This window comes from Schistocerca americana, chromosome 1 (assembly GCF_021461395.2).
Source record: "Schistocerca americana isolate TAMUIC-IGC-003095 chromosome 1, iqSchAmer2.1, whole genome shotgun sequence".
Classification (NCBI taxonomy): Eukaryota; Metazoa; Arthropoda; class Insecta; order Orthoptera; family Acrididae; genus Schistocerca; species Schistocerca americana.
In genome coordinates, this window is record NC_060119.1 from 878,301,267 (window position 1) to 878,315,376 (window position 14,110).

Sequence of the window (14,110 nt, forward strand, 5' to 3'; positions counted from 1 at the left end):
GGTACGAGTCCAGTGTCGAGGGTTGCATACACTAGCAATCGAGGGGACGCTGTTAGCCGCAGTTCTCACTGAGGCAATACGATATGTGATTCGATAAGCCGTGCGACTTACGATACGACTCAGAAACGACCCACATCGGTGAGCACTTAGAAACGTAGTCGAAGTGCAACTGGTACAGACTGCGCGCTTGCAGACGACGAGAGGCCGGAGCAGCCAACGACCTCGCAGACGGCGCCCACGACCGCTGCACAGGTTGGCTGCTCAGACGACGAAGTAGAGACGGCCCCCACCACCGGGCAGTCTCATCGACGGCCGCCGCCGATAGTCTTTGAGGTGGCCAAAGACTACAAGCGTTTCCTGCAGCTCGTCAGGCAGTGGACGACTGCCGATTTCACGCTGCGAGCTGCTTCTGGAAACCTTGTGCGGCTGCAAGTTAGTAATACGCAGGATTACATGAAGGTGATGTCGGAGGCGTCGAACCAGGGCCTGCACTGGTACACGCACGCCGCCGTCCCCGAGAGGCTGCTAAAGGTGGTCGTCAAGGGCTTCCCCATGGCGGCTGAACCTGACCTGCTAAAAGAAGAGCTGGCGGACCTTGACTTTCACGTCAGGAACGTGACGTGGGTCAAGTCCCACGTCAGCCATAAAGAGTCGCCTTCTCTGCTGGTGATTGCCACCGACACACCGGAGAACAGGCGGCTCTTCGAGCTGAAGAAGGTGGCCAACACATCGGTCACCGCGGAGGGCCTCAAGCAGAAGAGGGGGCTCGTACAGTGCTTCCGCTGCCAGGGGATGGGACACGTGGCTCGCCACTGCTCCTTTCCCGAGGCATGCGTGAAGTGCGCAGGCCCCCACGCAAGTGGGCTATGCCCACTTCCCAGGACGCACACACCCAAGTGTGCAAACTGCGGCGGCCCGCATGTGGCGAGTTATCGTGGCTGTGAAGTCTTCAAAGCTGCGATTGCTCGCCAGCGCGGGCAGCCAGCACAGAAGTCTGCCGGCCGCTCCCTCCGCCGTCCGCGCCCAGGCGCAAAACCGGCGAGGCGGCAGGCAACAGCGACTACCCAGAGGACAACCGCAGGCGCTAACAACGTCCCCACCACGGCGGGGAACAGAAGAAGGCGCATCCGCGCCAACAAACGTGCCCGAGAGGGCACGCCTGAAGCTGAGCGCGTTTCCCCCCACAAGGGGAAATTGCGCAAAGGAGACGCCACAGCAACGGACGGTGGCAAGAGTGGCAACACGACTGCCACCGCCCGTCAACCTGCTGCGCCAAGGCGAGAGGCTGCACCTGCAGCGAATGAAGACATCCTGGCAGCAGCCGTCTCCGCACTGTCTGTGGCGATCGACAAGGTGGCAAGCCTTGCCGACACGCTGCAGCGAGTTGCGGAGGCCATGCTGACGGCCACACAAGCGGCGGCTAAGCAGCAGCCGAAGTGAGGCGCTCCCTGCGCCGTCCGCGCCGGGAGGAGTGCAGTCGGCCCGCCGAGGGCCAACACCGTTGTCCGCACACGCGGCCAACACAGAAGGCAATTAAACCTGAAAAGGGCAACTAGAAGACAAGAATAAAAAGAGAAGAACCGAAGAAAAACAACTAGTCGAAAGAAGATATGGAGGCAATGCAGGGGAAGCCTGCAAATACTCCGGCCACCAGGGTTAGATGGCAAACCCTGAAGAAGATGCTCTAGCTGGCTGGTACAGACTGAGATGACAGCGAAGCCACAATTACACGATTCTCTGTCGTATCACCTGGCGCTAGGCGGAGTTCCAGTTTCTCCAACCGACTGTATCGTACGATACACGGGAAGCAAATTTCGACACATCTAATGTGCCTAATAGGTGCCTATAGGTGAGGTGATGCTATATCTGCTTCTATAGTTACACTATTGGTCATTACAATTGCCACACCACGAAGATGTGCTACAGACGCGAAACTTAATCGACAGGAAGAAGATGCTGTCATATGCAAATGATTAGTTTTTCAGAGCATTCACACAAGGTTGGCGCTGGTGGCGACACCTACAACGTGCCGACATGAGGAAAGTTTCCAACCGATTTCTCATACACAAACAGCAGTTGACCGGCGTTGCCTGGTGAAACGTTGCTGTCATGCCTCGTGTAAGGAGGAGAAATGCGTACCATCACGTTTCGACTTTGATAAAGGTCGGATTGCAGCCTATCGCGATTGTGGTTTCTCGTATCGCGACATTGCTGCTCGCGTTGGTCGAGATCCAATGACTGTTAGCAGAATATGGAATAGGTGGGTTCAGGAGGGTAATACAGAACGCCGCACTGGATCCCAACGGCCTCGTATCACTAGCAGTCGAGATGACAGGCATCTTATCCGCATGGCTGTAATGGATCGTGCAGCCATGTCTCGATCCCTGAGTCAACAGATGGGGACGTTTGCAAGATGACAACCATCTGCACGAACAGTTCGACGAAGTTTGCAGCAACATGGACTATCAGCTCGGAGACCACGGCTGCGGTTACCCTTGACGCTGCATCACAGACAGGAAAGCCTGTGATGGTGTACTCAACGACGAACCTGGGTGTACGAATGGCAAAACGTACTTTTTTCGGATGAATCCAGGTTCCGTTTACAGCATCATGATGGTCGCATCCATGTTTGGGATCATCGCGGTGAACGCACATTGGAAGCGTGTATTCGTGGTATCGTGTTGAAGCTGCATGGGCAGCTGTACCTGTACACGCCATCCGAGCTCTGTTTGACTCAATGCCCAGGCGTATCAAGGCCGTTATTACGGCCATAGGTGGTTGTTCTGGGTACTGATTTCTCAGGATCTATGTACCCAAATTGCGTGAAAATGTAATCACATGTCAGTTCTAGTATAATATATTTGTCCAATGAATACCCGCTTATCATCTGCATTTCTTCTTGGTGTAGCAATTTTAATGGCCATTACTGTAGTTTCTCAGTAAAACTTTTACTTTCCACGAAAAAATTGAAAACCACTGTTTTAGGATTTGTGTGTGTTCTCCACTGTGCAGTCTTTCTCAATCTGTATGGCGAAAATTATTTAAAAAAATTACCTTTTCACTTCTTGTATTCTGATATCACTGCCTGATAACAAAGTGGTTTACCTTTCGCTATTGCCCATAGTTGTTGCCTTATTTAGAAACTTATTAAAACACAGTGCCTATTCTGAAAAGTTTGCAGTAAAAATGTAGTCACTGGCCAGTTTACATTTGGTGCATTGTAGGTCATACAGTACTGCATACCTAACGTAGCTAACGTCTCACAGTTGTTTACGATGCAAGAGGACCAACCATACCTTTTTCCAGTCTTGATTAAATACGTGACATATTTGGAAGTTGTCCAAAACGAGACTGCCAGTGACACACTACGCAAGAGGCTGAAATGTAGCGACCCTTTGGCCATGCTATCTTTCTCCCCCTCGTTAATTACGCAGTTCCTGCAGCTACGGGGTGAGCCATCAGGGCGAGTAATTATAATTAAGACAGGGAATGACTGTTTGCCGCTAGCAATAATAGTTGTGGCATTAGATTTTTCTGTGTCGGTGAGGATGGCAGGGAGGCGTGCCGAGGACGGCAGACGTGAAAGCAAGAGCCGTAGGCTCTTCTAGGAAAGCTTCTGGGCTTCTACAAAAGCGTGAACGCTTTGCTTGTGAGCTCAGGCGGTGGCATTCCGCCACAAAGTCGGCCCACGGTGGCGGCCCGGACTTCTTCTTCTATTTAAAGAGAATTAAAATTACAAGAAAAGAGTGCACGGTATGGTAAACTGGTATTCTGGTTTATATACGTTGAGTATGTGGAATGTGAGTTTTTGTTATGTTCCTCAACAGCATTATTACACTCCTGGAAATGGAAAAAAGAACACATTGACACCGGTGTGTCAGACCCACCATACTTGCTCCGGACACTGCGAGAGGGCTGTACAAGCAATGATCACACGCAAGGCACAGCGGACACACCAGGAACCGCGGTGTTGGCCGTCGAATGGCGCCAGCTGCGCAGCATTTGTGCACCGCCGCCGTCAGTGTCAGCCAGTTTGCCGTGGCATACGGAGCTCCATCGCAGTCTTTAACACTGGTAGCATGCCGCGACAGCGTGGACGTGAACCGTATGTGCAGTTGACGGACTTTGAGCGAGGGCGTATAGTGGGCATGCAGGAGGCCGGGTGGACGTACCGCCGAATTGCTCAACACGTGGGGCGTGAGGTCTCCACAGTACATCGATGTTGTCGCCAGTGGTCGGCGGAAGGTGCACGTGCCCGTCGACCTGGGACCGGACAGCAGCGACGCACGGATGCACGCCAAGACCGTAGGATCCTACGCAGTGCCGTAGGGGACCGCACCGCCACTTCCCAGCAAATTAGGGACACTGTTGCTCCTGGGGTATCGGCGAGGACCATTCGCAACCGTCTCCATGAAGCTGCGCTACGGTCCCGCAACCGTTAGACCGTCTTCCGCTCACGCCCCAACATCGTGCAGCCCGTCTCCAGTGGTTTCGCGACAGGCGTGAATGGAGGGACGAATGGAGACGTGTCGTCTTCAGCGATGAGAGTCGCTTCTGCCTTGGTGCCAATGATGGTCGTATGCGTGTTTGGCGCCGTGCAGGTGAGCGCCACAATCAGGACTGCATACGACCGAGGCACACAGGGCCAACACCCGGCATCATGGTGTGGGGAGCGATCTCCTACACTGGCCGTACACCACTGGTGATCGTCGAGGGGACACTGAATAGTGCACGGTACATCCAAACCGTCATCGAACCCATCGTTCTACCATTCCTAGACCGGCAAGGGAACTTGCTGTTCCAACAGGACAATGCCCGTCCGCATGTATCCCGTGCCACCCAACGTGCTCTAGAAGGTGTAAGTCAACTACCCAGGCCAACAAGATGTCCGGATCTGTCCCCCATTGAGCATGTTTGGGACTGGATGAAGCGTGTCTCACGCGGTCTGCACGTCCAGCACGAACGCTGGTCCAACTGAGGCGCCAGGTGGAAATGGCATGGCAAGCCGTTCCACAGGACTACATCCAGCATCTCTACGATCGTCTCCATGGGAGAATAGCAGCCTGCATTGCTGCGAAAGGTGGATATACACTGTACTAGTGCCGACATTGTGCATGCTCTGTTGCCTGTGTCAATGTGCCTGTGGTTCTGTCAGTGTGATCATGTGATGTATCTGACCCCAGGAATGTGTCAATAAAGTTTCCCCTTCCTGGGACAATGAATACACGGTGTTCTTATTTCAATTTCCAGGAGTGTATTTCAATGTTCTTTACCCACTCAGTTAGTGTCCTTGTATTACTTTCGCATGAAAACAGGACGAAAAACTGGAATACTTTGGCGCGTCTCGCGCATTGTCATCTCTTCTCAACTTCACGCGTTAGTTAAAAAGTCTTATAGCCTTTCATTCAGATCAAAAGCCTGAGTTGTCGCATCACTTTTCAAACTTGCATGATGTTCGTCGTTTCTACCATTGTAATCAACTCTTTGGTTTCCCATGGAGGCTGAATTGTCGAAAAACAGTGTAACACCTAGCGATAAAGCCTGTTGCTCCACCCTTTTCCGAAGAGATGTGGCAGAAAATCCAAAGAGATTCTGGTCGTGTGTGAAGTATACCAGCGGCAAAACCCAAACGATACCTTCACTGCTTGATGACAGTGGCAATGTTACCGATTACAGCGCATCGCAATACTACAGAAGAGGGCTGACAAGCGTAGTTCTAGCAGTCTGTTTAGTAGACCTGTTGCATTCTTTCACCGAAGAAGACACAGTACATATTCCAGAATTCGAATCAAGATGAGCTGCTAACATTAGTAATTTTAACATAAAATAGACTTTTAACTGTCATAGGCAAAAATTCATCAAGGATTCCCAGCTTCGTATCTATATTTTAGGCAGTTAACTTATTACTCACGAATAAAATACTCCTTTTTCATATTATTTTATTACAAATCCCATTTTTGTGAGAATGCATGTTGTGTGTTCCTCTCGAACAGACGCCACACATTTATAAAACAGAGTCGCCTCGGTGGGCTATGAACCCACCACCTTCAGTACGAGTGCTCAGTCTCGTTCGACCTCCTGCAGGAATCTCTAAGTAGCGTTAAACCCAATCTTCCTTTGTTCCCTTTCAAAGTAGAAGCATGGAGGACATGGACGGGGACTGCAGATAGGTGGCGCTGAGTGGGAGTGTGGGTCGGCCGAGGGGCGTTCCGAGGTAGTTCCTCGCAATAGCGGTAAACAATGTGTCCAGTTGGCGCAGTCGTTAACGCAGCTGCCTGGTCAGCCGGAGGTCCCGGGTTCGAGTCACGGTGCGACACACTTTTTCATTTGTTGCCGTTGATTCCGCATAAAATCCTGATGATTCCTTCCCTTTCCTTTCTCCCCCTCCACTTTCAATTTACACAAAATACCATTTATGTGTCTTAAATTACTTATTAACTGGATAGTCTGTATACAGCATTGTCATAGATAATAATCATGACCACTGCTGTAGTCTATTATCCCTACTCGTAGTACAAGTTGACTTTTCTAAACGAAAGTACTTTCCGAAACGACAAACATATTTGTCATTTTCGCCTTGATCTGTGATTTACCTATTGTTAAAAATGGCTCAAATGGCTCTGAGCGCAATGGGACACTTAACTTCTGAGGTCATCAGTCCCCTAGACCTAGAACTAGTTAAACCTAACCAACCTAAGGACATGACACACATCCATGCGCGAGGCAGGATTCGAACCTGCGACCGTAGCAGCAGCGCGCTTCCGGACTGAAGCGCCTAGAACCGCTCGGCCACAGCGGCCGGCACCTATTGTTAGTACGACCTAATGTGCTTACTGTAATTGAAAACGTTTGCGGACTAGATATATTGCACATAGATGTAGATATATTAAATGAAAATCTTTAGACTGCCACTGGTAGGCCGTCATCACCGAGTCAATACTGATAGTGAAAGAGAGGAAGAATGTTATCGTAACGTCATTGTTGTGCCGCCATTGTGGCTGCCTCGTAGTTATGTATGTCCCTCGCGCACGATCGTAGACTGTATACTTTCTTGATGATAAGTAGCCACGAATATATTGAAACCAAAGACCCGTGCGAAACTTGCACACTTCTATAGTGTTAAACAATGACAGTATTTGGAAAAAGTCTAGTCGTTTACGTAAGGATGGGTGTGGGAATGAAGAGAAAACATCTTTAAAATAAACCGAACGACGTGAAATAATAATCATAAATTTGTGATATATACTTGTACATACATTTCCATTCACATAATTTTCAACAAAATTATTTACAGAGCATTACAACACTTCGGTGTAAACGATATTTGTGATAAGGATGTAATCTTCTAGTACATTTAGTTTCTCATTTTCTGTATGGGATACAAAAATGGTAGCCGATTCAGCTACTCTTGAAAAGGCTACATGTAATCGCCGGGTGAGTAAAGCCGGGATATGGAAAATGCAGTCCTGCGCTTTGAAACGTTTGTCTCTGTGACAACTTCTAATTTTTTTGTAGGCAACTGTCTTCGTGCTAATTGAAAAGGCATGTTTGGTTCAGATGATTTTAAGTTTAACCGTGGTATTACAACAGTTTTTCCGGTGTCAGTCAGCTGAGCATTAATTGTAAACAGGGGACCCCTGTGAAACTTTCACACTTTCCAGTTGTAAATAATGACGGTATTTGGAATATGTTTAGTCGTTGGGATAATGTTAGTTATTGACAATAACAATTATTTTGTCGTTTCGGAAAGTGTATTCGCTTAGAAAAGTCAGCTTGTACGAGAGGCAGAGATAATGTATTGCCGCAGTTGTCACAGTTACTATCTATGACAATGCTGTATGCAAATTATCCAGTTAATAAGTACTTAAAAAAATAAAAGGTATTTTGTAATAAGGTAATATGAGAAGGAGGTCTCTCGTTAGCGATTAATAAGTCAGCTTCGTAAAATATATCTGGGCGTCCATGACACCCTTTCTCCTATGGTAGTTAGAAGTCTCTTATGTTAAAATTTTCCACAAACAATAAATTTTAGCCCAAAATCAGTATGCAATATCAGAAGCCGGTTAAAAAGTATTTCTAACAAAATCTCATTTATCCCTGTACGATTAGTATGTGCTGACAAAAAGGGATGTTGACTTAAGTAATAATATATCTGATTTTAACTGATTCGCGAGCTTTCCTTCTGCTTGGTGACCAAAATAAAACTGGCTCTAAAAATATTTACACTGATAAGCCAAAACATTACGACCACTGCCGACCGCGACGCTGGTGGCCTTGCTGGAAGTTGACGAGGTAACGAAAGTATGTAAGCCGAGCAGACACGGACGGTGTATCAGCCTCGCGAAGGTGTGGGCTGCCAATGGCAAATACATTGAAATAAGCGACTTTGACTAAAGGCAGATTATTATTACGCAGATCATATGAATGAGTATCTCGAAAACGGCGAAGCAGATCGAATATTCATGTGGTACTGTCGTAAGTATTTACGGAAAGAGGTAAAAGGACAGTGAAACTACCACTAGGCGTTAAATGGCTGGACGTCTACGACTCTTTACAGAACGTGGTGTTCGGAGGCTTGTCTGCTCTGTAAAGTAGGACTGATGGTGACCTGTGGCATCCCTGCCGGGAGAGCATAATGGCAGTGCACGCACAACTGTTTTGGAGCTGCCATTCAAGGTACACTGTCGAATATGAGGGTCCGCAGCAGACCGCCCCTGCGTATTCACATGTTGACCCAACGACATCGTCAATTACGATTGCAGTGGGAGGACCATAGGGATTCGACCGTCGGTCAATGGAAACGTGTCGACTCTTCGTGTGAATCACACTTTTGCTACTCTAGGTCAATGGTCGTCTCCACAAACGCCGTCATCGAGGTGAAGGGCGGCTCGAAACGAGCAGCGCGCAGGCTTGTGGTAGCAGTATTGTGGTATTGGAGACTTTCTGCCGCGCTTGCGTGGGACCTGTAGTTGTGAGACACGCTGACAGCTGCAGACTACCTATATCCCTTCATGCCTGATGTCTTCTCCAATGGCGATCTCATCTTTCAGCAGTACTGTTGTCCGTGTCTTGGAGCCAGAACAGTGCTACAGTGTTTTGAAGAGCATTATAGTGCAATCACGGTGATGTCTCGGCGATCAAATTCGCCTGATGTAAATTCTATGGCACCCTTCTGGGTCGCAATCCGGCGCTGTCACCGCTTACGCAAATCAGCGGCCGTTATTTACTCGAATTACCTGAGCTGTGCGTAGACATCAAATGCCGCATAGCTGCACAAACCTACCAACAAATTGTCTGCTCCCCGCTACGTAAGAGTCAGTGGTGTATTTCGTTCCAAAGACGGACAAACAAGCTATTAAGCATGTGGTCATAAATCTTTCGGCTCATCAGTGTATGAGAGAGACGCGGAACTGACCCTTGTTAATGAACATACTTACGGATGTGCATGAGCTAAAGCGCCCAGACGGACTGTCACGTATTGAATTCTGCCGGTGGTTTATGAGAGAAATGGAATAGGGAATTGTAATCAGGACTTTCAAATGCTCAGTTTTTCATTTCTTCAGATGAGGCCTGGTTCAGCTAGTCAGGGTATGTGAATTCGCAGCACACGCGTCATTGTGTAACAGAAAATTCTCAACATTACTTTGAAACTCAAAAGATTGGTGTTTGGTGCACATCGTAACACGATTCTTTCAACAGACTGTTAATGCTAACAGGTACGTCCAGAAACTGTTTAATCCATATGTCAATCAACTCACAAAAGATATACTACTGAACGGATATTTCCAGCAAGACGGAGCAGCAGCACACACAGTGTTGACAAGCTTGTCACAAGTGCATGTGGTGTTCGGTGAGCAGAGAACAGTCAGCAGAGACAGTGTTTTCTCCTGGCCACCTCGATCGCCGGATCCCTCTCCCTGTGGTTTTTACGTGTGGTTGACCTATATGAATGGTCAGTTGTACTCAGATAATCCTCACACACTGGGAGACCTACGCCAGAACAACGAAAAATCCCTCCGGCAGAGCCACCACACGCGTCTAACGCCTTGATAAATCGACCACAGCGCTGCAATGATATCAACTGTGGCCATTTCTTGTATCTTCTCTGATGATGAGACAAAACGAATCAGTGTTACTGTAAAGATTTTCCGGACCAGTTCTATTTTGCCCACCCTGCGTAAATTTTACTATGACTGTACAAGAACTCTATTGACAAAATTTCAGAAGTTATTCAGGGACATCTTCTCAATTTTTTGGTGTAAGGAACCTAAGGTCTCTGTCGTCTCGTTACAGAACTATTGCAATTCGTTTGGTTGCGCCAATCAGCTATGTATCTGTTATTGCACTGAAACTAGTGCACAACAGCACAAACGTTGGCGGCATGCACTGTGTGTGCCTGTTTCCATTGGCTCACGGTACCGCTTGTTGACAATATTAATGCCCTCTGTAAATTGTTGCCTTCAAGATTGCATTCAGTACTGCTCGGTTCTACCTAGGGTTTTATCTTCCGGCAATGTTAGCTGAGCGTTAACAGCGATACACAGCAGTACTGTGAATACGTTTACTGATGTAGGGTTGACCGATAAGCAACTCGTGTATGGCTTCACTGAAAGCAATGGGAAAGTATCACAATGGAGCGAGCTATGCCGAACTGTTCACACAGTGACGGCAATCACATCATAACCCAGTGTTTCGTCGGAAGGTTGTTGCATTACTATGTGTTGCGCTTTTACGTACTGGTTATTGCATATTACAGGTTTATTCACTGCTGTGCAGGTATTTTCACGGAAACAACGGCGACTGCGGTAACAAAAAGCGAATAAAACTTAATTACGTTATTACTCTGTAACGAGTTACTGGAGACCGTCGGTCGTTGATACAATATTCAGAAGCTATCCCTAAACGACCTTTGAAAGTTTCATGGTCGAGTTCTGGTTCACCCTGTGTATTAGTAAAATTCTTCTTGGTGCTCTGTTACCGCAGATACGACTCTTTGTTTTAAAACTGCGTGACGTTCGTGCTCTTTAATGCGTTCTCTTACTATCCCCTCAGTTTCGTTTAAATATACTTTGCCACAGACATATGTTGGTTCATACGAGGTGCGACAATAAAATAATGAGACTGATTTTCTTTGCAAGATGTGGCAACCCTGCAGGCTTGCGTAGGCACAATGTCTTTGACCTTTGTCTATAAGCTACTTCTAGTCCAAGCGGCACATCGATGCATTTGCTCAGTCGTGAGTTGTGCTATAATAAGTTAACACATGTTTGTGTCTCTCGTCACGGAAATGGAACCGCATAATACTGCGCAAAGGTATGCCATTTCTTTTTGCCTTAAATTGTGTGAAAACGTGACGACAACTTACAATAAGCTTCAGAAGGCTTTTGGAGAGGAGGTTATGTCAAGAGCTCAAGTTTTCGTTGGCATAAAATGTTTAGTGAAGGCAGAACGAATGTTGAAGATGAAGACCGCAGTGGACGACCATCAACCTCACAGACGAATGTCAACTTGGCGAGGGTACTTGAACTCGTACGATCTGATCGAAGATTATCCGTGAAAATGATTGCAGAATAACTGAACATCAATCGAGAAACGGTTCGTCTAATAATAACTGAAGGTCTTGGTATGAGAAAGATTAGTGCAAATATAGTTCCCAAAAATATCACACCAGAACAGCGAGAAACACGGAAAAATGTGGCAGCCGATCTGTTAGAGCAAACGGAAATCAACCCAGAATTGTTGAGCCGTGTAATCACTGGTGATGAAAGTTGGCTTTTTCCGTACGATCCAGAGACAAAATGCCAAAGTTCGCAATGGTGCTCAAAGGGATCACCCAGACTAAAAGTAGCTCGCATGTCAAAGTCAAAAGTAAAATGCATGCTTGTATGCTTCTTTGATTCCAAGGGAATTGTTCATAAAGAGTGGGTGCCTCCTGGTCAAACATTTAACCAATATTACTACAAAGAAATTTTAGAAAGTCTTCGTAAAATATTTCTTCGTGTCCGTGCCAACATTGATGACAATTGGATTCTGCATCATGATAATGCGCCATCCCATACTGCTCTGTCAGTACAGCAATTTTTAACCTCAAAACAAATTTCCGTACTACCACAGCCACCTTATTCACCAGATATCGCTCCGTGCGACTTTTTTCTATTTCCAATAGTCAAAACGGTGGTCAAGGGACACTATTTTCAAACAACACAAGATGTTCAAAAAGCTGTGACGAGGGTCTTGGAGGATATTACAGAAGATGAGTTCCAGAAATGTTACCATCAATGGCAGAAGCGCTGGAAAAAGTGCAATCAGAAGGGAACTGCTTTGAAGGAGACAACACTAAACTTGAATAAAACGGTAAGCAATTTTTTTTTCACTTAAGACTCCTTACTTTATTGTCGCACATCGTATACCCCTGCAGTTTGGAGGCGATTATTCAAGGCCGCTGTAGGATGGAAAAAATCCAATATTTTGTGTTGACTGAAAAATGTAATCCTAATATTCTTCCAAATTATTGCCTGTGCGGTCGGTTACTCCAGTAACAAACGGTAACCTCGAATAGTGAGAGGGACGTTCCTCGTTCTTATGCCTTGCATTTTACGTGAACAGTTATCAGGAACGTACGACAGGACACAACAACATTAATATTTTGATAGCATTACCTCTCGCTTCCACTATCTGCTGTCAGTATTTACTCGGTGTCAAAGGCTTGCTAATAGCAGGCTGAAGATTTTTACCCCTTATCTCCAGTTCTCCGGAAAAGAGCGTGCTAACAGGCACTGAACTGGTTTCCGAAACCAGAAGAATCTTTAAGATCATAGCAAAGGGATCAAAATGTCGAACATTCTAGAAGCTCGAAGAGAAATATGACACAGCTTTTCAACTCGGAAGATTCTGCCATCAAGGAAAACGGCCACAAACCCTTGCAGACTTATATAATTCACGAACTTCCAGATGTTAAAATAGCACTGTTCGAAATGTGAATCTGATTCAGTAAGGATGGTGTTGAGGATCAGATTTTTCCGAAACTGCTTCATAGCCTGATTACTAAAAATCTATCCAAGTTAGGCTACAAAATCAATTCACATTACAACCGGAGCATGAAAATTTGCAAGTAACTGAAACAAACACCGGTGATTGAGAATTTAATAAGTGCTTCTTCATCTAGTTACTGTGCCGTAGTGAAAGATGTGTGTAATTTTTCTGAGAGCTGAGTCAGCTGGCTGCTGTGAGAACGCAAGGGCTGCAGGGGTAGAGTACTAAACAGGTCGTGAAACGGTTCTTCTGCGAAAAGGCAGAGTCGCTGTCAGGTATTCTCTGGGCGACGACCGCTCTTTGGGATGGTCATGGCGCTCCAATATCGACAATAGCAGGAGGCAGCAGACCAAACTCGGAAAGTTGTGAATTGACACTGTGAGAAATAACGCTCTAAGAAGATAGGATGCAAGGGGGTGGGGAAATCGTGAGAGAGACTGACAGAGAGTAATCTGCTGGACGCAAAGGAGGTCAGGGGTAACTGACGCATGAGTTTTGTAAGGGGGCTCAGGATTGGGTCACCAAAATTAATTTTATAGCGAGAATGAAAACTTGCGAATGACCCATGTGCAGCTACTATCATTGGGAAAAACGTGAAACCAAACTCACAGTGGGAGAGAATTACTGCTTTCTAACAGCATTATAAGAGTGAAATGTGTATTACTCGTTAATCAGAACAGATACTTTATGAGGTGGAAATCGCTAGTATTTTTACAAATTTTAATTGTACAAAACTCGGAAGGTCCACACCGACTGGCTGACGAGAACCTGGTGCTGGAGGAATCATCGAAATTTTTGGAAGGAGAAGATATGAACGCTTCGTCTTAGAGATCCAGAGAGTGAAGACCTGTTCTCCGTCTGCACTTCCAGCGGGCGATGGTAAGGGTGATGGTCGTTTTGAGACTCTGTCTCAGGGCCAATCACAGATGCTGGGCCCCAGAACTTGTAGTTTTTGGCTACCACTGCATCCATTCTCTGAGTTTTACAACGACGCTAAGTGTGTGCAGCATCTGTGCACGACGAAACAAAGCAGACGCGAAGTTCGTTGTTTCAAGTTAGGGTCCTGCTTTTCTGAATT

General features: G+C 46.7%; 1 protein-coding gene across 1 annotated transcript in view; it reads right to left on the reverse strand.

The window, feature by feature from the left end:
• The window catches only part of LOC124547252 (facilitated trehalose transporter Tret1-2 homolog), a 332,060-nt gene that overhangs the window by 32,939 nt on the left and 285,011 nt on the right, over positions 1-14,110 (reverse strand). The window lies entirely within an intron of this gene.